The sequence below is a fragment of the Pseudorca crassidens genome, chromosome 1 (assembly GCF_039906515.1).
Source record: "Pseudorca crassidens isolate mPseCra1 chromosome 1, mPseCra1.hap1, whole genome shotgun sequence".
Classification (NCBI taxonomy): Eukaryota; Metazoa; Chordata; class Mammalia; order Artiodactyla; family Delphinidae; genus Pseudorca; species Pseudorca crassidens.
In genome coordinates, this window is record NC_090296.1 from 33931624 (window position 1) to 33955595 (window position 23972).

The following is a 23972-nucleotide window of genomic DNA, read 5'->3' on the forward strand; positions in this document are numbered from 1 at the left end:
TGCTAGCTCATCCTAGTGCCAAAGCAACACTCTCTATGGGTGTTGATGGATTTTCTCTTAATATAATCTAGGATAGCTCTCATTAATAGAGTGGTGCACTATAATTTGATGCTAAACTCAGTGTTTTACAAATATAATCTCATCAAGTCCTTGCAATGAAATTGTGAGGAGGGATTACTGCTCCCATTTTACAGAAGAGCAAGCAGAGGCTCACGAAGTTAAATAGCCACAAAACGAGAAAATGGTGGAGATAGAATTCAACCCCATTTGGTTAGACAACAAATTCTGTGCACTTAACCACTATGCTGTCCTCACCGACGCCTACACAACCCCCCACATACCTGTTGTCCTAAGTCTTTAGGCAACATGATTCAGAATAGGAGTGCTTCCATCGGCATCCTGGCAGGAGAGAGATGGCACACTCCAAAGGGTTAATTAAGGAGAATTTAGAAATGGGAGGACTTACAGGTTGAGTAAGGTTAAAGGAAACTAACAAGACATGGTGAAGCCTTCCAGGGCTGGCAGGAGTGAGGGTCTGTGTGGACAGAGGGAGAGAAGCATGAGAGAAAGTGCCTTAGGAGAGAGCTGAATGGAGCTATGGTCTTGGGTAGAGGGACAGTAGAGGGACACAGCCAAGTAGGGGCTGGTAGAGAGAAACCAAGGGAATACATACCCCTGACGTTGCCCCACCCTCCTCTCTCTTGGTGCCTCTCATTTGCTGAACCCAACTGAAGCCAGAGGGCAAGGGCACCCAATGATGCCATCCTCAAAGTCAACCTCCTGGGGCACAGAGCCGGGGGAGAAGGACGGAGAGGGGATCTGGAGGAGAGATGGACTTGCCCAGCACAATGAGCTAACAAGCCTGGCTGTCTGAGGGCAGCTTCTTCTCTGGGATTCAGGGATAATCTCTTTCATCTACAGGTAAAGGAATGTCTTCTAAAGACGTCAGAAAGAAAATGCTGGCCATTAGGAATCAGCATGGAGTCACCAAGAAAAGAGTTGGTCTACCAGTTGCCCTTTTAGGGAGGGCATGGCATTCCTAAGCTGGGAGTTTATGGCATTGCAGTAGGCAGCAGAGCAGGTACCTATGGCACACAAAGAGGCCTGGAAGACAGCATAAATAGAGCGGCTGGGGATGTGCTGAGTGACGGGCCCTAAAACACAGATAGATGAATGTCAGCCTGGACAGACGGTCCCACCAGTGTCCCAAAGCTCTCCCATAGCCCTTACATTTCAACAGTTCCATCAGAGACTAGGAAGAACCATCAGAGATCAGGCTTACCTACTTGTGGCTAGAAGTAGTTCATACTTTGGATTAAAGAATTAAAATCTCCCCAAATCCTGACAGGGAGATTGGATGAATTCTGGCTAAATATAATATGATGAAAAATAATAGGGTGAAAGGTACGCCTGGAACCTTGGGGCCAAAACAAATGGAACTACAAAACCTCCGATGGGAGGATGTGAAAGACTTACGGGTTTGCGTTGATGGTAAACTTGAGATGAGTCAACCTGCATGCTTCCCGAGAAAACTGATGTGATTTAAGGTGACATTAACTGAAGAAGAGCATTGAGGACAGGGAGGAATTTCTCTTACTGGACCCTTTACTGGTCCATCCCACCTGGAAGGCCAGAGGGAGAATCACCTTTAAAGGAGAAGCGCAAAGAAATGGTACTGCATTTGGGGAGAGGCCTGGGGATGGGCGAGGGTGTCTGAGAGAGTATCACGTGAGGAACGTGTGAAAGAAAAGGAGCGGCGGATAAAAGAGCCAACAAGAGAGAGGTCTTCAAGGTGCCTTGTCTGTGTTGTGCAGAAAGCAAGCACCGTGCCCAGCGGCTGAAGCCTAAAGAGAGGCGAATCGGAGCTCAGCCTGCTGGCGGTCAGAGTGGGGCGTGAGCTCGTGGGGCTCTCTCCCTCGAGATGCGCCAGCCAAGGGTTGGTGCAGAGGACACTGGGGCACCGAGTGAAAAGGAGGCCTGTATTGTCTCAGAGGATCTCCGGGGAATCCAAATGGCCGGCTGCATGAGTACTGTTTGCCAACTGTACTTCCTTCCCACCAACCATCCATCAGCCGTGATCACTGATGACGGAGCACGCCCAGTAACTGTTTGAGAACCTTGGGGAATTCAGGTTTCCCCAGTGGAATGGAAAGAGCCTGGGCTTCGGGGTCAGGCCAACCTGAGTTGGAGTCTCCTCTTGGCCATGTTTGGCTTGGAGACTTCAGATAATTCACTCAGCTCTTGGGTGTGGGCCCCGGGCAGGTGAGCAGAGGTCAGACGCTGTTCCTGTCCTCAGGGAGCCTGCTGCCCTGTCTGTCTTCTGCCCTGCAGCGTGTTGTGAGGCATACAGGGGCTAATATGGGTGGAGCCTGGGGTCAACCCAAAGTTGGTTCCCTTTTCCTTCTCTTCCTTGCAAGAAGCTCAAAGCTGCGGACATTGGCAGGAAACCATGGGTGCCCAGAAACCTCGTGGGCCCTTATGTGAAATCTGTCCTCTTTCCTTCCCAAAGGTTGCTGAGAACGAGGCCTGCCTATCACTCCTTCCTAAGTGGCAGCCTTTCCTCCATGGCCTGTGCTCGGCTCATCCCCTCTCCACCCCCTGCCCATAACTTTTCCTTGAAGACCCTACCCATAATTTGGTGACAGTAGGGGTGGGGAGGTGGGTGGCACTAGTAGGGCGGCCACTTTTTCTTAGCAGGCAGGGCCTCCTGTTTCTGTGCTTCTGTAGGGTTCTCAATGTCCTGGGTGGGGCGAGAAGGCTTCCAGTTTTAGAATTCACCATCAGCCTGAATGAGCGGGTATGCCATCCATTTGCTGAGGTCTGGGAGGCGGTGTCTGGTTTCTTCCCATCCCCTGAACATTCTGTACCACACAAGCAAGTACTGTCAGGGTTGGTCTCCTTTCCTGCGTCACTGTGTCTCCCCAACCCCAGAGCAAACCCTCAAGGGCTGGGACCAGGTCATCTGATTTTCTGAGTCCATCACAATGTTTAGCTCCATCTCGGGGAGACAGTAGGCACCCAATAAAAGCTCGCTGCTTGATTTCTTTTCAACCTTCCTCTCACAAATCTCTTTAATTCAAGAGAAGGAGGAGTAAACAGAAAAGTGTTCATTCATTCACTCATTCAACCAACATGCTGCAAAAGACTCAGATTCGTGATTCACAAACTAAAACTGCCCATAGGCACGTCTCATGTGGCCGACAGTGAGGTTTGTTGTTGTTGTTTTGTTTTAAACTACTGCAAATATTAGAAAAAAAACAACCCCGGAGACTTTACTCTGAATTTCTGGGCTCTCTTAAATGTTCGGCTGTCACTGAGCTGTGGCTGGCCCTCTTTTAGACGGACCTTCTCCAGGTCATGGCAGTCCACCTAGCTTCACTCCTCTGGGTTCCTGCCAGCCCCCTTAGGCATCTGAGTTTCGTTTAAGAGCTACTGACATCAATAGGAATCCTATGGCATTTTGAGTTTAGAGACATCTGACTTCCTGGATTTATTTCCTGATCCTCTGTACGATGTGCTCCTCCAACCCAACTCAGTCCAAGATTCTTTCTCCTCTTGGTGCGACCAAATCCCATGTCTCTGGGCGGGTCCCCCTGCCTCCTGTTGCTCTTGCTGACGGAACCGCTGGAAGCAGGCTGAGCGTCCCTGCCCCCAGGCCTCGCCCAGTGCGCCGGCAGCACTAGGTGGGCAGGTGTGTGTCCCAGCAGGGCCCGGCTCCAGGTTGAGCCCAGAGGCCCCAGAAGCTGCTTTGCATGTGTCAGGTACCAGGCAGCAGGGAGGCTGTGTGAGGAGACCACCCACTCCAGGGACCACTTCTCTAGAGCCTCCTTTCAAAGACACCCTGGGAAGTGACCCTCCGCTCGGCCCGGTGCAGTGACCCGAGGTTGCCCACTCTCTGAGGGCAGTAGGGACCCTGCCGAGGGCCTGCTTCCTGCCCTCCGCAGGCCCAGATTTCAAAGCTGTCGATTCACTCTTCCTTCTCCTCCCGCCCTCCTCTCCTCCCCAACATTCTTTGCTTCTTGTTTATATTGCAGAAAACATCTGCGAGAGTAAATGACTGAGATGAAAGATCTTGGCAAAGGGCTATTTTTCTTTGCTTGGCTTAAAGGGGGACAGATGAAGACTTCGGCCTCACCCTCGCCCTCCCCAGTGTGACTCCCTCCCCCACCTCCCGGGGAGGGGAGAAATGGGATCTGAATGAAGACAGACCAGAAGGTGGCCCAGCCGGCCCCAAGTCCCCAGGCAGGGGAGGTTGTTTTTCCAGTGGAACAGGCTGGCCTGGAGGAAAAGGCCCAGGAAAGAAGCTCTGCAGGCTTCTGCTTCTGCAGCTGGTTCTGCAGCGTTTTTCCTGCCGGCTCTGCGCTCTCTGCGCGCGCACTCGCTCCAGGCAGCACGGCCGCATCCACCGGCAGCAGACCTTGTTCTGGGCTCCGTGGCACATTATGGAGGAGAGAGCACCCCACCAGCTTTCCTCCCTCGTGCTTCTCTCTCTTGACGGCTCGTGCAGTTTTGCAGAGAGTGACAGCCTGGGCTTCACATCTTCTCTCCCTCCTCAAAGGAGATGTGTGATTCTGGATAAGTTAGTAATTTCTCTGATCCTCAGTTTCTCCATCTGTGAAATGGGGATAATGATACCTACTTCACACAGGATGGCACAATATAACAAAGCATGCTCCACACAAAACCGGGCACTTCATAAATACCTAGTAAATGGTGATGAGGGTGGTGGTGGTAGAGATGATGACCCTGTGGGAGGTGGGTGGGAGGGAAGGAGAAGGCCGATGCTGAGTCTCTAGGTGACTTTCAGGACCTCTGTCTCCCCCTCTGTAGATGGAGTTGAGTTCTTTCCCTCTCCTCTTTGTAGAGGGATTGGGATTGTGAAGTAGGGGTGAGCAGATTCTCTCGACACACCTGAGATGAAGGGGTGATGGGGAAACCAAGCTTCACCCTTCTTAGCACCATAAGGGCCACTTCTCTTTGTGTCTTTTGGCTCCCTGGCATTTGCCAGCTCTCCTGCCTGGTCATCGTCACTAGTGGAAGGAGGTCAGGGGTCCTTGTCATCTAAATGAACCCCTGTGCCATGCACCACGGGGACAGGTCTGTCAGTGCTGGCTGAGGCTGAGTGTCCCGAGGTCTCCAGGATGCTGGCTCAGAGGCTCCCATGGGAAAAGGCAGAGGATGAGGCTGCCCTCCGAGAGTGGCTTGGGGAGCCCTTCCCACCCCATCTCACCTGCCCACCTGGCCCAGAACCTCCCTCCTTTTCCACATTGCTTGACACTCCTCCTCCTGGAGTCCTGCAGTGGCCATGGGCTCCTTGGAAAGTCCAGGGTCAGATCTTAGGAAGACATCAGTATCCGGGACCAGGGTAAGACAATTGCCACTTGGGAAAATAATGAGCAGAGTCTTACCAGGATGCCTGTGGGACTGGTAAGTTTTGACGCGAGTGTAGGAAAAAGAAAAGTTGGCACAGGTGAATGGCTTAGGAGGAAAGCAGCTGGCAGCAGAGGACCAGGGAGGGAAACTTCCTCTTAACCTGATCACGGTCCAGCCCGGGGAACAGCAGGCTCGCCAACACAGGCCTCATTCCGTGAAGTACAGACCTAGGAGGGAGAAGGCTGGATCTGTTTCCTCCTCCCAAACTCAGATGCTGAAGCGCCCAGACTGACCCGCGCTGGGGGAGGATGTGTCCTGGCGAGGCAGCTGCCAGCTCATCTCTGCTCCTATGAGCTATGAGCTAGCCCCCTGGGGTCGGAGCCAGACCACTCAGAAACCTGGTCCCCACCAGGCTCACTTAGTATCATTATTCAACCATATATTTAATAATGGGGAAACTGCGTCAGAGAAGTCCAGCAACACGCCTCAGTCACACAGCAGTGAGTTACAGTCAGGATGTGAACCTGTCTGTGTGGCTTCAGAGCCTCAGTGACCCCTCTCCACTAGCCCAGCACTGACCAATGGGGACGTCCCTAGCCCGGCGACTCGATTAATTCAATTAAACAAAAAGCTCAGTTCCTCAGTCCCACCAGCTACATTTCAGTGCTCAATAACCATGTACGGCTAGCAGCTGTCAGGCGGAGAGGGTACATATGGAAGCTTCCATCTTCACAGTAATTTCTATTAGGCAGAGCTGTGACTGGGCTGTGCTGACTCGCTATCCTTTTTAGCCATGCCGTCTAAACCGTTTCATTCAGCTACAAACTCAGCTAGTCCCCAAACACCTATGCCCTATACCCTCTCCCTGCTCACCTCATCGGTCCCTGATGGGTGGGTGGTAATTATTCACTGGCTCTGGGAACAAATGGGAGCCCTGCAGAGCAGAGGGGTCAGGGGCCAGGCACTCAGCCCTGTCCTCGGGCCCCTCTGCACCTTCCTTGCTGTGTCTGTGCAGAATCAGGGCCCGGCCGATCCCTCAGGGTAGCAGGGCTGTGCGGCCTAGCTCCCTCGCCCACTGAGGCAGGCCCAAAGGTCGCCCTTTCAATCCGTCAGCCCTCTGAATAGGCTGTGTGAGCGATCTTTGTGCAGGAGCGTGGAGAAAGGGGCTCTGTCTGGGAGCCCGGGATCTGCTCCGAGCCCCGCACAGAGGCCAGCCCTGTGCAGCTCTGCCCAGAGAGGTCGGGGCCGGCAAGCTCCAGCGTCACACGTGGGCCTCCCTGTTCTCACACTGGCTCGTGTGGGATGGACAGTCACCCTCAGTTACCCGACTGGGAAAAGGGGGAGCCGCAGAATATGAGAATTAGACAAAGCTGTGCGTTTTGCCAAAGAGTCATGTGCACAGTCTTACCTGAGTCTCGCCACCATCCTGGGAGGCAGGTGGGACCCCCGAGGACCATCTCCTCTGGTGGATTGAGATGACTGATGGGCACGGAGAAACTGGCCCCGGGTCACCCAGCTAGATGGTGGCAGAGAAGGAGGCTGCCTGAAGCCTGGTGAGCAGGTCGCTGGGTCTCTCAGAGGAACTGAGGGTCTCAGATCTGGACTCGCCCTGACCGAGCCCCTTCGCTCTGTGCTAGACGCATGGACCTCTTCCTTTGGCTTCTCCATTAACCGGGGCTCCCCAAAGGCAAGGACCCTTCTCTGTTCCTTGCTAAGAGCCAGTGCCTGGACCGTGCTTGGCACTAAGAAGAACCTGAACAGACATTAGACGGATGGATGAATGGTGGGGGTTGAGTGTGGCTGAATGCAGGGACAGCAGTGTCACCTGGATCCTGTCTGCTGTGAGACAGTTAACTGCCTGGGAGAAAAAGAGCTGATGCTGGAGCTGGGAAAGTACCACCACTATTCAGCATCGTCTCTATTCCCTCCTTAACAAGACACCAGGACGGAGAGAAGAGACACCACTCATTTGTACAACCAGGCCCACTGACACTGGTGCTCCCCCAGGACCCTGGATCTGAGGGCCAGCCTCCAGCTCCTCTCCTGTCCCTTGGCCTTGGGGGTTGGTTGGAAGTCAGAGGCTCGGTCCCGGGGGCTGACTTCCGGTGCGGCGAGAGGCTCACAGTCTCCCGGCAGGCAGGCCAGGGCTGGGCGGGGCCTGTAACTGGAGCAGGAACTGCGTGTCAGAGGGGCCGGGGCTGCACGAGAAGACCTCAGCCAGGATGAAATCCATCTGCCCACCTCCCCCCACTCGCCTGCCCTCTCCCCCGACCTGCACAGGTTTGCAATTCATCCGCCGTCCTCAGATGCTGTTCCTGCTATCAGATGATGAAAATGGAGCTTCGTCTTGAAGAAAGAAAGAAGTAGCTCACTTCCCCCCTTCCGAGTCCATTCGAGCCCCCTCCCTTCCCCCCTCACCATGTGTTCCTGAAACCTGGGGCTGTTCCAAGTCCTAAATGTGCTGGAAAGTATATCCCTGAGCAGCTGCGAACCTGCTCAGGCTGCAGTGGCCCGGGGTGAATCAGAAACCAAGAGACAGGCAGTCTAACAATGCAGCCCCTTGTTCGTGCATTGAGGGAGATCACCATCAGTGCTGGGGCTCCTGGGAGCGAGGGGCAGTGAGCTCACACACACACACACACTCATACACACACACATACTCACACCCACCATTTCCCTCCCGGTACCATCCACCCACCTTGCAGAGTAGCGGTGCTGCCAGGAGAGGTGCTGCATAGCGGGCCTGAGCCCATCACGACTGGCCAACTGGGCTAGCCTCTCAGCTGCTTCTATCCCAGGCTACTCTTTCCTTTCCCTCTAATTTAACTGGGAAGACAGTGAGGGGAGTCGGACGGGAGGGTTTGCGTGAAGCCAAATGGAGTGGGATTGTCTCAGCTTCTCACTGAGCTGGGGGACCATGAAGGACAGTGGGAGGCACAGCCAAAGGGGGGCTTCTTGGAGCCCGAGAAGGTTTGGGGAAGACTGTTTGCAGGAACCAGATACCCTGAAAAAAAGAATTTGCAGGCAAATCTCAAAGCAGGCTGGTCACGGGGCTGGCAACTGCTCAAGGCCGCGGTGGAGTCAGGGGCCTTTCCATCAGGCCTGATTACAGCCACTCACGATCCTGGCCAACTGCAGGCATTGAGTGCCAAGTACCTACGGGGGTCCGAACCACCCACAGAAGCTGCCCTATTCACACTCCCCACGTCCTGGTGCGGCAGAGGGAGGGGTGGCGGGCTCTCCTTCCATCGCAAATGGACAAACTGAGGCTCAGAGTCATCTGACTGCCAGGTGCCGCTGGTGACAAAACAAGAAGCTCGGTCCCTTAAACCCAATTCCTAAAGGTTGGGTTCTTTCCACCAGATACCTCCCACGAGCCTGGTCTAAAGGCAGGTGAGGAAGAAGGCTTAATGTAAACACTCCCCAATGTAAACATATTTCCAAGGCTTCATCTTCCCCTGGGAGGCGGGCACTGTGCAAACTCCAGAGTGTTTCCAGGTTAGAAAAAAGGCCTCGATTCTAAGACTCACACAAAAGAATTCCATCCACTCTGAAGCACCAGGGTCCCGTCCAACTCTATTCTCTCTCTCTGTCCCCCATCTGCTGTGTCTGAGACCTGCATGTTCTGTCTCAGAAAGAGCCCCCCAATCCTGCCTCTTCCTTCACTTCCAAAGCACCGCTGCCTTAATTCAAACTCACATCATCTCTTCCTGAACTACCACCATAGCTTCTCCCCATCCCATCGTGCCAAAAATGCATCTGTTCATGAACGCTCCCCAGCTTAAAAATCTTGTTTTCCCTCATCCCTAGGATCACGTGCAAGCATCTTACCCACACAAGGCCCTTTATAAACTGGGGCCAGCCCCAGTTCATCCTCATTACCTGTTCTTCCCCAGGCACCTGCCACACCAGGCACGCTGAACTGTTCTCTGATGCCCCTATGCCTTCACACATGCCATTCCCTCCGTCTGGAATCTCCTCCCCCTAATATTGTCATTACCCAGAAAACTTGTATCCATCCTTTAGAACGCAGCTAAAATGCCCTTACTCCACGTACAGTCCTCTATTGTAAGGCTTCTTTGAACTGTAACCATCAATTTCATATTTGTCTATCCCCCAGGGGTGATTTTGCCTTCAGGGGACATCTGGCCATGTCTGGAGACGTATTTGATTGTCAAAACTTTGGGGAGGACTGTCACTGGACCTACAGGGTAGAGGCCAGGGATGCCGCTAAACATCGTACAATGCACAGGACAGGCCCACAACAAAGAATTATCCAGCCCCAAACAGTAATAGTGCTGAGGTTGAGCCACTCTGTACTAGAATGTGTGTCTCTTGAGGTGAGTTCTTATTTCTATCTTTTTACCTGCAGTGCTTGGCTTAAAGAGGTATCTAACAGGTAAGTGAACAGACTGACTAATAGTTTATACAATCCCCATCTCTATAGCATGTGGGGCACTTTGAGCCTGATAGTTAGAATTGAAGAAAGCTGACCAACAGTGAGCGAGTATGTTGAAAAGGATGGAATAAAATACATACTTGTATTAAAATTTGCTCTCACTGCGGAAAAGAACCTGTATTATACCATTGGCGTAGATGTCAAGCTCGGCATGAACGCACATCTCCACTGTAGCACCTCTTTTTTCATCAGACAGAGGCCTGTGATTGAGAAGTACCGGGTGAATTCCTCCAATACACGTGCACAGCAGGGGTCAACCTGTATTAGGGCAGAGGACTCGAGGCCCAGCTTCATATCCTACTGGCGGGATACGGCTAACTTGGAGTCGGTACAGACGGAACCTATGAAAATGATTAAAGCGTTGGATGCCTAGGCCTGGTGATGAAAGGCAAAGGAATTTATATTGTTTAACCTCAAGGAAGCGATGGCTGAAGTGAGGCCTAGTGGCTATTCTTCAGTAACACAGGAGGTTCCTAAGTGGAGGAAGTGACCAGCCACTCTTTGGAGCCCAGGACCCAAGAAGAAGCCCAGAGGGGTGTGGGGAGGGATGGAGGTGAAATGGCCCCTGGACAGAGCAAGTAAGTGAAGGGGTGGCAAGGACTCTTGGGAGTTCATTGCTGAGGGTCCTAGAGGACTCTGTGTTTCCTGCCTCTTCCTTTGATTATATCCCCACTCCACTGCTAGCACTGTTGGAGATCTGGGGAGAGGGCTGGCCAGGTTCCAGGCCTTGCTTCTAGAACTTTCCTTTGAATTGAGGACACAGGAAAGACTACAGGAGCCTGGGAGGCAGAGGGTAGGAGTATCAGGGAGGAAAAAAAGGCGAGAAAGAAGGAGAAAGGAAAGCAAGAGCAGAGAGGCAGCTGGAGAGACATCAGGAAAATGTCAAGACCTCAGCATTTGGAAAAGAGACCGGGGGCTATATTTAGACTGCCATGACTTGCAATAATTTGTGCGAGGGGGGAAAAGGAAAATGTGAAGTTGGTGTCGTTTTGGGGAGTGAATGAGTTATAAGAAAAGAACGGCCTGATAGGGGAGAGCCGTGCACGAAGCCTCAGCCCCAGGCCCTCAGGAAAGGGCGTCTGAACAGTGCAGGCCGTCAAGAGTGAGCGATGGTGTTTACCGAGCCTAACCCAGCTCATGCCCTTGTCCCTGGACAAGCCCTGTGCTCTCCATCAAGAAGGCGGTTGCATTCCTGGGCATGCCCCTGGGCCACGGCACCGAGATGTGCTGGCGAGGAGGCAGGAGGCTTTCTGGAGAGTGAGGGCCGAGGCGGGGGCTCTGCATGGGGGCTTAGAGCTACGTGAGCAGTACTCTGTAAATCCTAGGAATTTGTATATATTGCCGAGGCCTTTCTCCAGCTGGATTATAAATAGAGGATTAGTTCAAAGGCAGGCAGCCTTTTAAAGAGATGGTGCCAAACGAAGCCTGCAAACCAAATACAGTAAAACCTCCTTAAGCCCCTGTTGCTTTATTCCCAATAGCACATAAGTCAAGGCAGCAGCATTTCCCCGGCTGACTGAATGCCCCACTGCCCTTTAGGAAAAAGTCTAGAGGGTTCAAATGGAGCTATAGTAAAACTTCAGTTATCCAGAAAGCAACATATTATTCTGGTTAGTGGAGCTTTCCAGCTAGCTAAAGGTTTGCCCTTTGAAACATTACATTTAAACTGTAATCATTTTGGATGGAAATCTTTCTAAAAAAACAAAAAGACACTCACATGCCTGCCAGGTTTTAAGATGGAATATGCTGACTTTAATTTAACGTTGTTATGCTCAGAATAATTTTGATAAACTTTAGTCACCGTGCTGTTATTCCAGTGGGCCCCAAACCTTTGAGATACGTGTGGCCATTGGTCTCTATCCCGAGTCGCTTCCCATTGCTGTGCTTTGGGTGTTCCTGGGTCTACGTTTCATCAGGGAGCATGCCACTTTACTTCATGACCTAACTTTTTCTAGCTTGTTCTGGGTTGAGAAGCCAGATATGCAAACATATTACAATTCTGTGTAAACAGAAAGTAAACAGAATATGAGCGAGGAATTTAGCCTTTTCTATTCCTATAGGATTCATCCCGTCTTTCTTAGAGGGTAATAGTTCACCTAGTTCTCTGAGGACAGTTGCTTTGAATTATGTGCTAAACCAGTATAAGCCTATGCAGATCATTTTGGCCACTTGGACGTCACTTGGCTCATCCCCAGGTTCTGGTCTGATTTTAGATAGTGAGGTGTCTGGGTAGATGAAGCCTTACTCTCATTTGAACCCTATGTTCTCATGGCCCTTGCATTTGAGGCCAATGGATTTTTTGCCGGCCTATATGTGAGGCTGGTAGTGTGATGAGACCCAGCACAGGAAAAAGACCATGAACAATGACCCTGCCCACTTGTTCATGAATGTCTCATATTCTATGTGCTGGAAGATGATGGGGATTTCCAGGCAGGATGCTGAGCAGAAGAGCTACATGTAGCATCAAAAAATGGAAGGACATGGGCTTCCCTGGTGGCACAGTGGTTGAGAGTCCGCCTGCTGATGCAGGGGACACAGGTTCGTGCCCTGGTCCGGGAAGATCCCACATGCCGCGGAGCGGCTGGGCCCGTGAGCCATGGCCGCTGAGCCTGCGTGTCCGGAGCCTGTGCTCCGCAATGGGAGAGGCCACAGCAGTGAGAGGCCCGCATACCGCAAAAAAAAAAAAAAAAAAAAAGGAAGGACAGTGACTCAAAGGAATTGGGTTGTATGCTGATTCTAGGTAGAAACTGGATATTCAAAATGGATGCAAACAGGCCAGGCCAACCTGGGAGGGCCTAAAAGTCCTTGGGTTGCTTCTGGTATCTTCTGGTTAAGCAGTGAAACTCTTTCTGTGGTTAATCAGATTTGGTGCTTTGTAAAGTCCTCAAATAGCTGATCTCCCATCAGCAAAGTTCAGACAGAGAAATTAGGCTCCACTAGGGGAAGTGACTTTCTATTCTCCCAGGCTAACAGGCCAGAGGGGACTCTCAGAGGCCCTGCAGGCCAGGCCACCACCTCAAGGCAGAGCTCTGTCAGGCTGCCTCGAGGCAGGAGGAGTCTCACATTATTTCAAAGAGGGTCCTAAGAAGTGCTATGACAACTTTCTCCTGTATACGAGCTCAGAGTCAGACTTATTTTATTCTCATATCAGTGTCAGATTAAGACAGTTGGGCCCTTTGCTGAAGACGTTGCTCATGGCTGGTCTGCCCACACGCTGATCTGAGGAAATGTGCCCTAAACAGCCTGCTCCAAAGCACATGCCCCATCTCCCCATCTCCCATGACTTGACCAGGGGTGGGCACCCACTCATTGGTGACCCACCAATGATGACCAGCGATTGGGATGGCCTGACTCAAAAACATGAGCTAGGATAAATAAACCCTTTCAGGGGAATCTAGGATTGGAAGTAGACAGATTGGGCCAATTGGACACTGACGTTGAAAATGTGGCTATGAAGTGGGGGCCGTGATGCTCGGCTGTGAGCTGACCTTTCTGCAGTGAAGTGGCAAGCGTGAGTAAGAAGTGGAGAGCAGAGGTTTGGAGAACGTGCAGAACATAAAGTCACTAAGGGAGGGCTGGCCGAGCTCCTCACAGCTTTCTGTTCCCCTGAGTCCTGGTGACACTTGGGTTTCTGACTGTGGATTTCTATGATCTAGCTAGAGTAGGTCTCGTCTTCGCAGCAGAAAGTGCTTTGTCTAAGACTGCTGCAATCTCTTTAAAACGTTCGCTCAAATGCCAGGAGCTCGAGGCTAGATCCATCTTAATATGCCCTTCTTTAACCCAAGGAATTCCATGTGTTTAGCTTTTCCTCAGAGGACCCATTTTCCAAGGCTTTAATCCTTATGATGTCTTTCTCTGATCCCTCCTAAATTCTTCATATCCCATTGCTTTGATTGCTGCCAGGGTTGCCCCTGGGGATTGCCAGGACTGATTTTAGTGCACACTGCGCCCCTGGTCATCCCCCCTAGAACTGCACTCTGCTTGATTTCCTAATAACAGAGCTGTCCGGCTGACTGACATGCAGACCTGCTTCTCCCCTAACCCGATACCCCCCCCAGGGTCATCACTGTTACAAAATGTCAGTGCGAGAAGGGGCTTGGCAGTTATCTAGCCTAACCCTGTCATTTTAGTAATGAGGAAACTGAGTCCCAAAGAGGCTACATAACTTGCACAAGGTCAGGCAGAGTTGAGTAACTTGCTTTTCCCGTGTGTGTGTGTGTGTGTGTGTGTGTGTGTGTGTGTGTGGTGTGTATGTGTGTGTGTGGTGTGTGTGTGTGTGTGTGATGTGTGTGTGTGTGTGTGTGTGTGTGTGTGTGTGTGCTTTTGCAATTATTGAGCTTAATCCCACTGGCTTAAAAAACTCTTCAAGCTTCAGGGGGCATCTTGAGCTGTGCATATTCAAATTTAAATACATTATTTGTTATCCTCGGTGATTGATAGGGACGAGTGTGCAGATGGTCCACAGAACTCTGTATTCGCCATGGTGGAACGAAGCCCCCAGATATCCCACTAATACTCATCCTTTAGATGACTGCTCTTGGAACGAGGGTATGTGCAAGCTGATTTATTGGGGTAAGGGAAAAAGAGTAGAACGGTTACGTTTAAAATTTTAATTTGTTGTGTTTTACAGTGTATATATTATAGTAAATATGCACATATATGCATATAGTATATGCTTATTTACTATAATATATACATTATAAAACACCACATATATAATATATATATAAATATATATATATATCTGGGGGGGTCCTCAAGTTTTTTTATTAGTAGGTACATGCAATCCAGACTTTAACACATAGCTCAGGTTCAGAGTTGTTGCTTACAAAGTACCACGTAATATAATGTGGTGGAGTTTGTTTGTATTCACCCTAATTCTGCCTCATGCAATTCCATAAACCAGCAGTACTTGTACTTCAAATGTAAAGCTATATTTTTTATTTCTTTTTATTAATTAATTAACTAATTAATTAATTTGGCTGTGCTGAGTCTTAGTTCTGGCATGTGGGATCTTCGTTGTGGCGTGCAGGATCTAGTTCCCTGACCAGGGATTGAACCCAGGCCCCCTGTATTGGGAGCGAGGAGTCTTAACCGCTGGACCACCAGGGAAGTCCCTCCCCAAGGCTATTCTTAATGGCACAACATTAGAAATATTATCATTAAAAGTGGAGATAAAATAAGAGCTATATAAAACTATACAGTTTTATTATATAACTATCATTTGAAGTTTCTTCCAGTGCAGTAAGACATGACACAGCAGTAGGAGGTAGAAGTCCTGGAAAGGGGATGAATAACATTAAGCTTCAGTAAAACAGATTATTGTAAGACACAAATAAAAACCAACAAGTGAAGCAAATTATGTCCATTTCCTCCAATGATCTGAGAATAAATAGATAGAAGTTCCTATATATTTAGAATTTTAATGCTGGAAGACATCTTAAATATGTACCTGACCTGCAGAAGGTGCTCAATAAATATTTTTTGAATACATGAATGATTAAATGACATGAATAAGGTCACTTTTAAGAAAACTGGATTTTTCTTTATGTGTACAGTTAAGAGGTACCACAAATCATTGAGAAGGGAAGGATTTTATTCAGTGAATAGAGCTGAAACAAATTAGAGATTTGAGAGAAAAATTAATTTAGAAACTCACCGCACATCATTTCCAAATAAACTCCAAATGGTTTAAGGAGTTAAATGTAAACAAACAAAAAACAGGTGAAATAACTTACACAAACTTCTAGAGGAAAACATAAGTGAATAGATATACCTAATCTCTAAACAAGAAGGGACTCTAGACTCAAAGCAACTGGAAGAATCATGAAAAAACTCGAGGTTTGACCACATAAAATGTTTAAATGTCTTACTTTGAAAATTATGGAAGCATAATTAAAAGGCAAACAACAAGCTGGGAGAAGTATTTACAATGAAATGTGAGAGACACAAGGTTGTTATCCTTTAAGAGTTCATATAGTTTGACAAGAAAAACAAAAAGATAAATGAGCAAAGGCAGGGACACAGAGTTTATACAAAAGGAAGTGCACAAGACCAGCCTTGGGAAAGGAAGGGTCAGCTTCACTGATAATCAAAGCTTTGTGAATGACCATTTTACTCCTATCAAAGAAGCAAAGCTTTGCTTATTTTTAAATGAAATAACTCAAAGATGCCAGTTTTGTGGGGAAACAGGCATTCTTACCCACTGTTCGGAGAGAAAGAACAGGCATCATTTTGCTGAAAAGACCTTTGGCCGTAGGGATCCAGAACCTTGAAAATGTTCATCAACTCTGATACATTAATTCTGCTCCTGGGAAACTACCTATGGCAAAGTGGCCAGATTTAGCAAATAAAAATATAGAATGCCCAGTTAAATGTGAATTTCAGGTATACGACAAAGACGTTTTAAGAATAACTTTGTCCCTGGCAATATTTTGGGCAACTTATACTAAAAAATCATTCATTGTTTATCTGAAATTCAAATGTAACCAGGCATCCTGTATTTCTCTGTCAATCCTTGTTTATGGAAATAATCCAAAATGCTGCAAAGATTTATGCACAAATTTTTGTTACAATTTTATTTATGATAGCAAAAATGTCGAAAGAAAAGGAATCCTAAGTTTCCAACAGTAGGAGAATGGGAGAGGGGTCTCTGTCTGAATTTTTTAATGACAATACTTACAGTAGAAGGTAAACTTAAAAAACAGGCAGGCGCCTCACACCCATTAGGATGGCTACTATCAAACACCAAAACGAAACAAAACAGAAAATAGCAAGTGTTAGGGAGGGTGTGGGGAAGAAATGGGAAGCCTGGTGCACTGTTGGTGGGAATGTAAAACAGTCCAGCCAATGTGGAAAACAGTACGGCAGTTCCTCAAAAAATTAAAAATAGAACTAACATATGATCCAGCAATTCCACTTCTGGGTATATACCCCAAAGAATTGAAAGCAGGATCTCGATGAGATTATTTGTACACCCATGTTTAGAGCAGCATTATTCATAATAGCTAAAATGTGGAATAAAACAAAGTGTCTATTGACGGATGAATGGATAAGCAAAATGTGGTATGTACCTGCAATGGAATATTATTTGCCCTTAAAAAGGAAAGAAACCCTGGCATGTGCTAACACATGAATGAAACCTGAGGACATTTTGCTAAGTGAAATAAGCCATTCACTAAAAGACAAATACTATATGATACCACCTATATAAGACACTTAGAGTAGCCAAAGTCATAGAGACAGAAAGTACAGTGGTGGTTGCCAGGGGCTGGGGGGAGGGCCAGTGGGGAGTTACTGTTTAATGGGTACACCGTTTCAGTTTTGCAAGATGAAGAGTTCTGGAGATGGAAGGTGAGGATGGGTACACAACAATGTGAATGTATTTAATACCACTGACCTGTACACTTAAAAATGGCTCAGGTGGTAATTTCTCTGTGTATTTTACCACAATAAAAAAATTTAAAACAAGTGAGGCCAAAGTTGTGATCTTAAGTGTTAATACATAGAACAATAAGCACAGGAGAGTAACACGTGACATACCCAGGAGGGTCTGAACAAATGACACCCCGAGGTGAGATGGGAAATGGATGGAGAGGTGATGCCCCTGCTAACACAGCCCTGCTCTTGAGGCAAAGATTCGTGAAGGAGGACAATCCTCGGGGTGGTTTGTGGGCTTCAAAAAGCAGCAGCAGAAACCTGGGCCCTCTTTCCACTCGGGGCCGCAGGAAGGAGTCCTGGACTCACAGAAGATCTGCTGCAGACAGTCCCTAGATGGTGTCACAGGGAAGGATTCCGGGGTCCCTAGGGGGCAGAGAAGAGGCGGAAAGAGGTAGTTCCTGTGGCTGGGTGACCAGGAACAGGCCCTTCAGTAAGGGTCCTAGGGCTCATCCTGGCACCAGAGGAAAGGCAGACCCCACGGCCCTGCAGAACCCTCCCCTGTCCCCGAGACCTTAGGGGCAACCTTCCTGTCTGAGCATTCAGTAGGCACTCACTGTGTGAATTGAGATGAACAGGTAAGTGTTTGTTGCATGAATTAGGATGGAGCGGTGCCCAGGGCACGATCACCCTCCGAGAGCACTTCTCCACTAAGGGTCAGCCGGTCACCTCCTCCAGCAAGGCAGGGCTGGGTCTCTCCGTCTAGAAATACCTCCAACGTAGCATTTATCATGCTGTATTTTAAGGCTCTGCTTCTGTGGCCGTCGGCCCTACCAGAGTATTGGCTCTCTTGAGGGAAGGAACTTTGTCTGGGTCCTTTAAATACCCAACACCTAATCAGGTTGCCTGGCTCCCAGTACGCGCACAAGAAATGTTTGCTGTGAGAATTGCCGAACGCTGGCACCAAGCGAAGTGCTTTACACAGCAGGTTACTTCGAACCCTTCCAACAGGCTTGGAAAGCAGGCAATAGTGAGGAAACTGAGGCGTAGAGAGGTTAAGTGGTTTGCTCAAGTGAAGGTGACTCTGCCTGACTGCAAACCCAGATCTTCTGACTCCAAAGCCCGTATTCCTGCTGCGGCTCCACAGCAAGTCAGTAGTGATGGGAATGTCCTACCAGGGGTCACGCACACCTAGTTCAGGGATGTGCTTGTGGCTGGTCCTAGGGAATCATTGCCAGTTGCTTCCCTGAGCCTTGAAATCTGGCTCGGCCGACCCCTCCCCCAGGCCCCGCAGGAGTCAAATCCAAGGGCTTCTTCCTCAGTCCCCCTTCCTTGAAGTCTCTGCGGAACTGACCCATTCTCTCTCTTTCCCCTCAAGCTGCCTCCCTTTGCTTCCTTCCCTGGCTTCTCCTCCTCCTTACTCCTCAGTGTGGACACTCCGCCCTCTTCCCCCGTTTTCCTTTCTGTCGCGGACATGCTCCTTCAGATCTGGGTCCCCCTTCCTTGTCCTTGTGGCCGAGATGACCTCCAGACTGTCATGTTCCGAGAAGCTTGGCCAGCCGGAGACTACCCATCGGGCCCCTGCGTGCGGCGGGGGCCGTGTGGCTGAGGTCTGGCCAGAGGAATTCCTGGTTCATAGCAATGAACCCTGTGCCAGGTGGATGTCAATTGCAGGGTGACCGCCAGCGCCACATGCGGAAGGGGACAGAGCCTTCCTCAGCTGGGACCCTCGAGTCACTGTAGCAGCAGAGCGTCACCCCTCAGCCCCGTGCCGAGTTAACTTTATGTGAACAAGAAATAAACTTCTACGGTGTGCCTGAGGTTCAGGAGTCTGCTGCAGCAGCTGGCGTGCCTCAACGAACTCAGAGCCCTCACTGACGTATGTGTGCCTGGGCTCTCCCCAGCCCAGACGCTCCCCTGTTCTGCTCCACCCTACACCTCACCGTCATAGACTGACCTTCCTTCTGTCTATCTGGGCAGTGTCGCTGTCTTCCCCCCAAGTCTTCAATGGCTCCCCTTTGTCTGCAGACTCAAGGACAAGCCTCTGGGAGAGGCATGGAGGCTCTCTCTCTCTCTCTCTCTCTCTCTCCCGTTCTTGTACTCTTGTCAAATCCAAATGCTCAGGACCGCCCAAATGTGTACTGTCCACTCTTGTCTCTGCCTCTTCTTGCTCTCTCTCCATCTTTGTCAAAATCCTCCTACCTAAAATCCTTTCTGCTCCAAGATGGGCTTCTCGGGTCCTCCAGCCACGTGGAAGGATGCTCACAGCCCTCCGCTTGCCTCTCGAGTGGGGACCATCCTCGTGCTGCAACGCTGTGTGCCTGCTCAGCCCTGCCGCCCTCCCTCCCACTGGGCTGTGGGTTCCCTGAGCACAAGCCTGGGTCTCCACGGTGCCCACCAGGCCAGGCAGAGCCCAGGTACAAGGTGGGTGCTTGCCTCCCTACCCCTTCCCCCAACAACCCTCCATCTTTCCTGCTGGAGGGCGGGGCCGGGGATTGCAGAGTATACAGAGCAGCTCATCCATCTTCCTCCTCCCAGCGCACTTGGAGGGCTAACTGCGTGACCTTTTGCATCTGTGGATTCCTCTCTCTCCCCCTTCCCCCTTTTTTTCTTTTTAAATACAGGGCCTTGGAGCTTGCTTGGAGCCCTGGCCGACCTGGGAAGAAGTTGGCTGCTCGGTTATATTTAGGCTAGCAGAGACATCAATCTAAGGCTCTTTAAAAATAAAGTCCTGTTTCAGCTGGATCCCCAAGCATGTCCCCACCCACTCCGAACAAGCTCGTTCGCCTCCCCTGGGTCCCCAGTCTCAATGACAGCCCCTTTCACGTGGCCCTCACATGTGTGACCGTGTGTTAGAATGTCAGCAAACAGTTGTCCTCCCTGGCTCGATTCAGAGGAGGATTTCTCTCTTCTTCCAGGTTCTCCTTTGCTGGGGTTTTCCTTTCCATCTTGCGGACTTTGTGAATTTCTTCCATGCCTCTTCTCTCCCAAACTAGGCAGAAGCAAACCTTGTGAATGAAGAAGATACTGCCTCCTCCAGAGTTTCTGGGTCCTGCCGTTCTCTTTCCCCACAAAGCTGCCTTCACGGGAATGGGAAAAAAGCAAACAGAAGACAAAGACCAAAGATTGAAGCAGGGCTTCCCTGGTGGCGCAGTGGTTGAGAGTCCGCCTGCCGATGCAGGGGACATGGGTTTGTGCCCGGTCCGGGAGGATCCCACGTGCCGCGGAGCGGCTGGGCCCGTGAGCCATGGCCGCTGAGCCTGCGCATCCGGAGCCTGTGCTCCACAACAGGAGAGGCCACAACAGTGAGAGGCCCGCGTGCCGCAAAAAAAAAAAAAGATTGAAGCAGAAAGCGGGGTTTGCAGTTGTGCTAGAATGTGTGATGGAGGCCTCTGGATGAACGGTCCTCCCGGGCAGCCTAGTGGGTGCTGGCGCGCGTGTGGGCGTGTGTGCAGGTGTGCACGTGTGCGTGTGCGTCTGCGTCTATGCGTGCGTGTAGCACACTGCGGGTGGATGAGACGCAGCCCATGGGAACGTCGCAGCCGACCCTTCCTACTCCTTGACTTGGCTACCGCAGCCCTGGTTCTTTTCCATCCCCACTGATGAAACACTTCTTTATGTCTTATTCACATCCTGTCTTGACTACCACAATTGTCTCCTTGCCGGGCCCATATGTCTCTCATCACCAATGGGATCCAAATGTTGCTGACAAAATAATCTCACTGCCTTTGTGCTGCAATCACATTCCTCCACTTTCTCAAATTCTTCTCTGTCTCCCATTACTAGGGGAATCACACACACAGACCACCATCTCTCTCTGTGTCTTCACACCCCTCCCTGCACCCACCCCGCCCCTCTCTGCCTTTCCAAAGGGCTCGCTCTCCTCCTCTTGCTATGCCTGAGACCACAGCTCTTTGGGGGCCTGCACCACCTCCCAGCACTATTCATTCAGTCAACAAATGTTTACTGAGAGTGACAGGCATGCTCCTGGGCCGTGGAGTGCAGCAAGAACCAACATGAGGACAGTCAACAAAGAAAAATGTAATAGCATGTTGAGAATTAGAAGAACTAGGAAGAAAAATGAAGCAGAGAGAGGGGGCCAGAGAGCAACTCGTACACAGGGTGGTCGGGAAGGCCTCCCCAGGAGGCCTGGAACCTTCTCCCCACCTTTTCTCCATGTGAGGCTCACAGCTTTAACATCCTCCTGCTTTGCCAGAGGCCTCCCCTCCCATCCTTCTCTTTGCATCATGTTTACCTTGATTTTAAGAGCAGGGGAGGCACTGGGTATAACTCAGCTGCCGCGGGAGACCTGCCAGATTATTAACTCACTAGAGCCTCACCATGGGCAGAAGGAACCACGCACGTGCACAGGAATCACTAAACACAGACCCGGTCCTCTCTGGTTCCCTGTGCAGAACACAACTGGTCATTTAAATATGGTGTCTGAATGACTAGCAGCAGCTCTGCCCGAGTGTCCTGTCAATGTCTGAATTGTGTCTCCTCCTTCCTAGAATCAGGATGCATCTATTGGCGTTGGTGACCCCAATCTGGCTGTCTACTCCAGCCAGGACTCCCCCCTCTTCTGACAAAGTACAGTGGAGCTCATCCATCCATTGGCATGGATGTTTGGTGCCAATCGACACCATCTTCACCTTGAAAACAGCCCAGAGGAAAAGTATCTTAGTGATAGAGGCTTCAGTGAACAAGTTTATTGGCAGCTGAAATGACTAACATTAAATACGCAGCAATAAAAATTGCTACCACTTAGGGCCTTACCTGGTGGCATAGTGGTTGGGAATCTGCCTGCCAACGCAGGGAACATGGGTTTGAGCCCTGGTCCGGGAGGATCCCATATGCTGAAGAACAACTGAGCTCGTGCACCACAGCTGCTGAGCCTGCGCTCTATAGCCTGCGAGCCACAACTACTGAAGCCTGCGTGCCTGAAGCCTGTGCTCCACGACAAGAGAAGCCACCGCAATAAGAAGCCCGCGCGCCACAATGAAGAGTAGCCCCCGCTCGCCGCAACTAGAGAAAGCCCATGCGCAGCAACGAAGACCCAATGCAGCCAAAAAAAAAAAAAAATTGCTACCACTTAGAAAAATTGTTTTGAATGTGTGTGTTTTCCTTCCTGGTAGGGGAAAGCCTAGTGGGGTAGGAAGATGGAGTCTGGGTCTTGGTTTTGACTGGGAACAAACTTGTGGATTGCCCACCTTCCCCCAGAGCCTCTCGCTGGCAGCCAGCTCGAGGGTAATGGTCATGCTGCCCATAACAGTCTGTCCTGGCCCTGGCTTTCTTAGTGTAATCTATCTAGATCCTCCCAGAGCAACACAATAGCCACTAGCCACAGGGCCTACAGAACACACTTTGAATGTAGCTAGTCTGAATCGACACATGCTGTAACCATAAAACACACACCAAATTTTGAAGACTAAGTACAAAAAAATGAACGTGAAATACCTCACAAATCATTTTTACATTGATTCCATGTTGAAGTGATAGTTGGGGGCTCAATAGAATGTATTATTATACTAACTATAGTAAATAACTATTATATGATTAATCATAATTATAAATGAAACGTACTCAAAATTAATTTTGCCTGTTCACTTTTACCTTTTTCATGTGGCTATTAGAAGGTATCAAACGGCACGTGGGCTTGCATTTGTGGCTTGCGTGGCATTTCTATTGAAAAGCCCTGGTCAAGTATCAGATCTCTGGTTTCAAAGCATCACTTAAGGCAGTTACACTTTGCCCAATGAAAATCTCATGCAGAACTCGACTATACAAAGCAGGTAAAAGTGGAGCTGCCCAGGTGGAAGTGGGGGCGAGGAGGCTGGGGTTATATGGAGGGGGGCTGAGAGTGTGGGGAGAGCCCTATCCATTATCAGAGCCTGGTCTGGCTCATTTATTATTGGATTGGACTGCCCATTCATTTGAAATTGTGGGGGAAATACCCGGAGGAGGCCCCCGTTCAATCACCCTAAGTGGAATCTGATCTTTATCTTGGGATAAACATTCCGAATGGAAGGTGAGTGCTGGGAGATAAGGAAGATAAGGAAACCATATGGCCCCGTCAGGAGGCTCCCAGGGCCTTATTCTTGAAAGGATTAATGAATCCAAAGGGGGGATCATCTCGGTTCTGTTTTGAGGAGGCAGAAGCCCCAAAGCCCCCAGTGGGGATGGGAACTAACTGACCCCAGGCAGGGAGAAGTCGCACTCAGGACCCTCTGTTGCCTTCCCTGGGCTGCCCCCCTCCCCGACTCTTGTCCACCCCCCTTCACAACAAAGCCCTTCGGGCTGCTGTAAGCGGACCCCCAATCTCTAAACTGCACTTAGCACCCCAGGCCTGTGGAGTCCGGAGTTTGGGATCCGAATCCCCGCACTCTCCTGATTTGGCAACATTTCCAGCGACTCCACCCCTGTGCACACCCGCCCCCCGCCCGCCCCCACCCCAACTGGCTGTTGGTGGCTGTCAAGGTGGGCACACAGGAGAGAGGGGCTTTTCTGGCAGGGGTGGGGCTTTTGGTGGGCCTGCTGGGACCCAGGCCATGCGGCAGGGCTGAGAACCGTCTGCGGTGGGGAGGGCAGGTAATATGAGCCCCGAGAAAGGGATCTGGGGCTGAGGGGAGGCGGAGGCAGAGGCGACGGGCTTTTGAGCACGTTCTGTCCTCCCCGACGTCACGAGGCACCTCATCCTTCATTCCTCTGGCACTCCGGTCTCGCACAGCTGTTCTCTGACCCCCAACTGGAGACTGTCAAAGGC

The 23972-nt window shown here is 50.3% G+C and overlaps 1 long non-coding RNA gene across 2 annotated transcripts; it reads right to left on the reverse strand.

Annotated features, from left to right (window-relative positions):
- Positions 1-4070: 4070 nt before the first annotated feature.
- LOC137225389 (uncharacterized) lies at positions 4071-8182 on the reverse strand. Of its 2 annotated transcripts, none has more exons than XR_010943833.1 (5): positions 8072-8182; positions 7646-7719; positions 6782-7537; positions 4704-5380; positions 4071-4612 (listed from the first exon to the last, which is right to left on the reverse strand). It is a non-coding gene; the product is annotated as an uncharacterized lncRNA (long non-coding RNA). The 2 variants fall into 2 exon arrangements; XR_010943823.1 differs by having other exon boundaries at positions 4704-5600.
- Positions 8183-23972: the final 15790 nt, after the last annotated feature.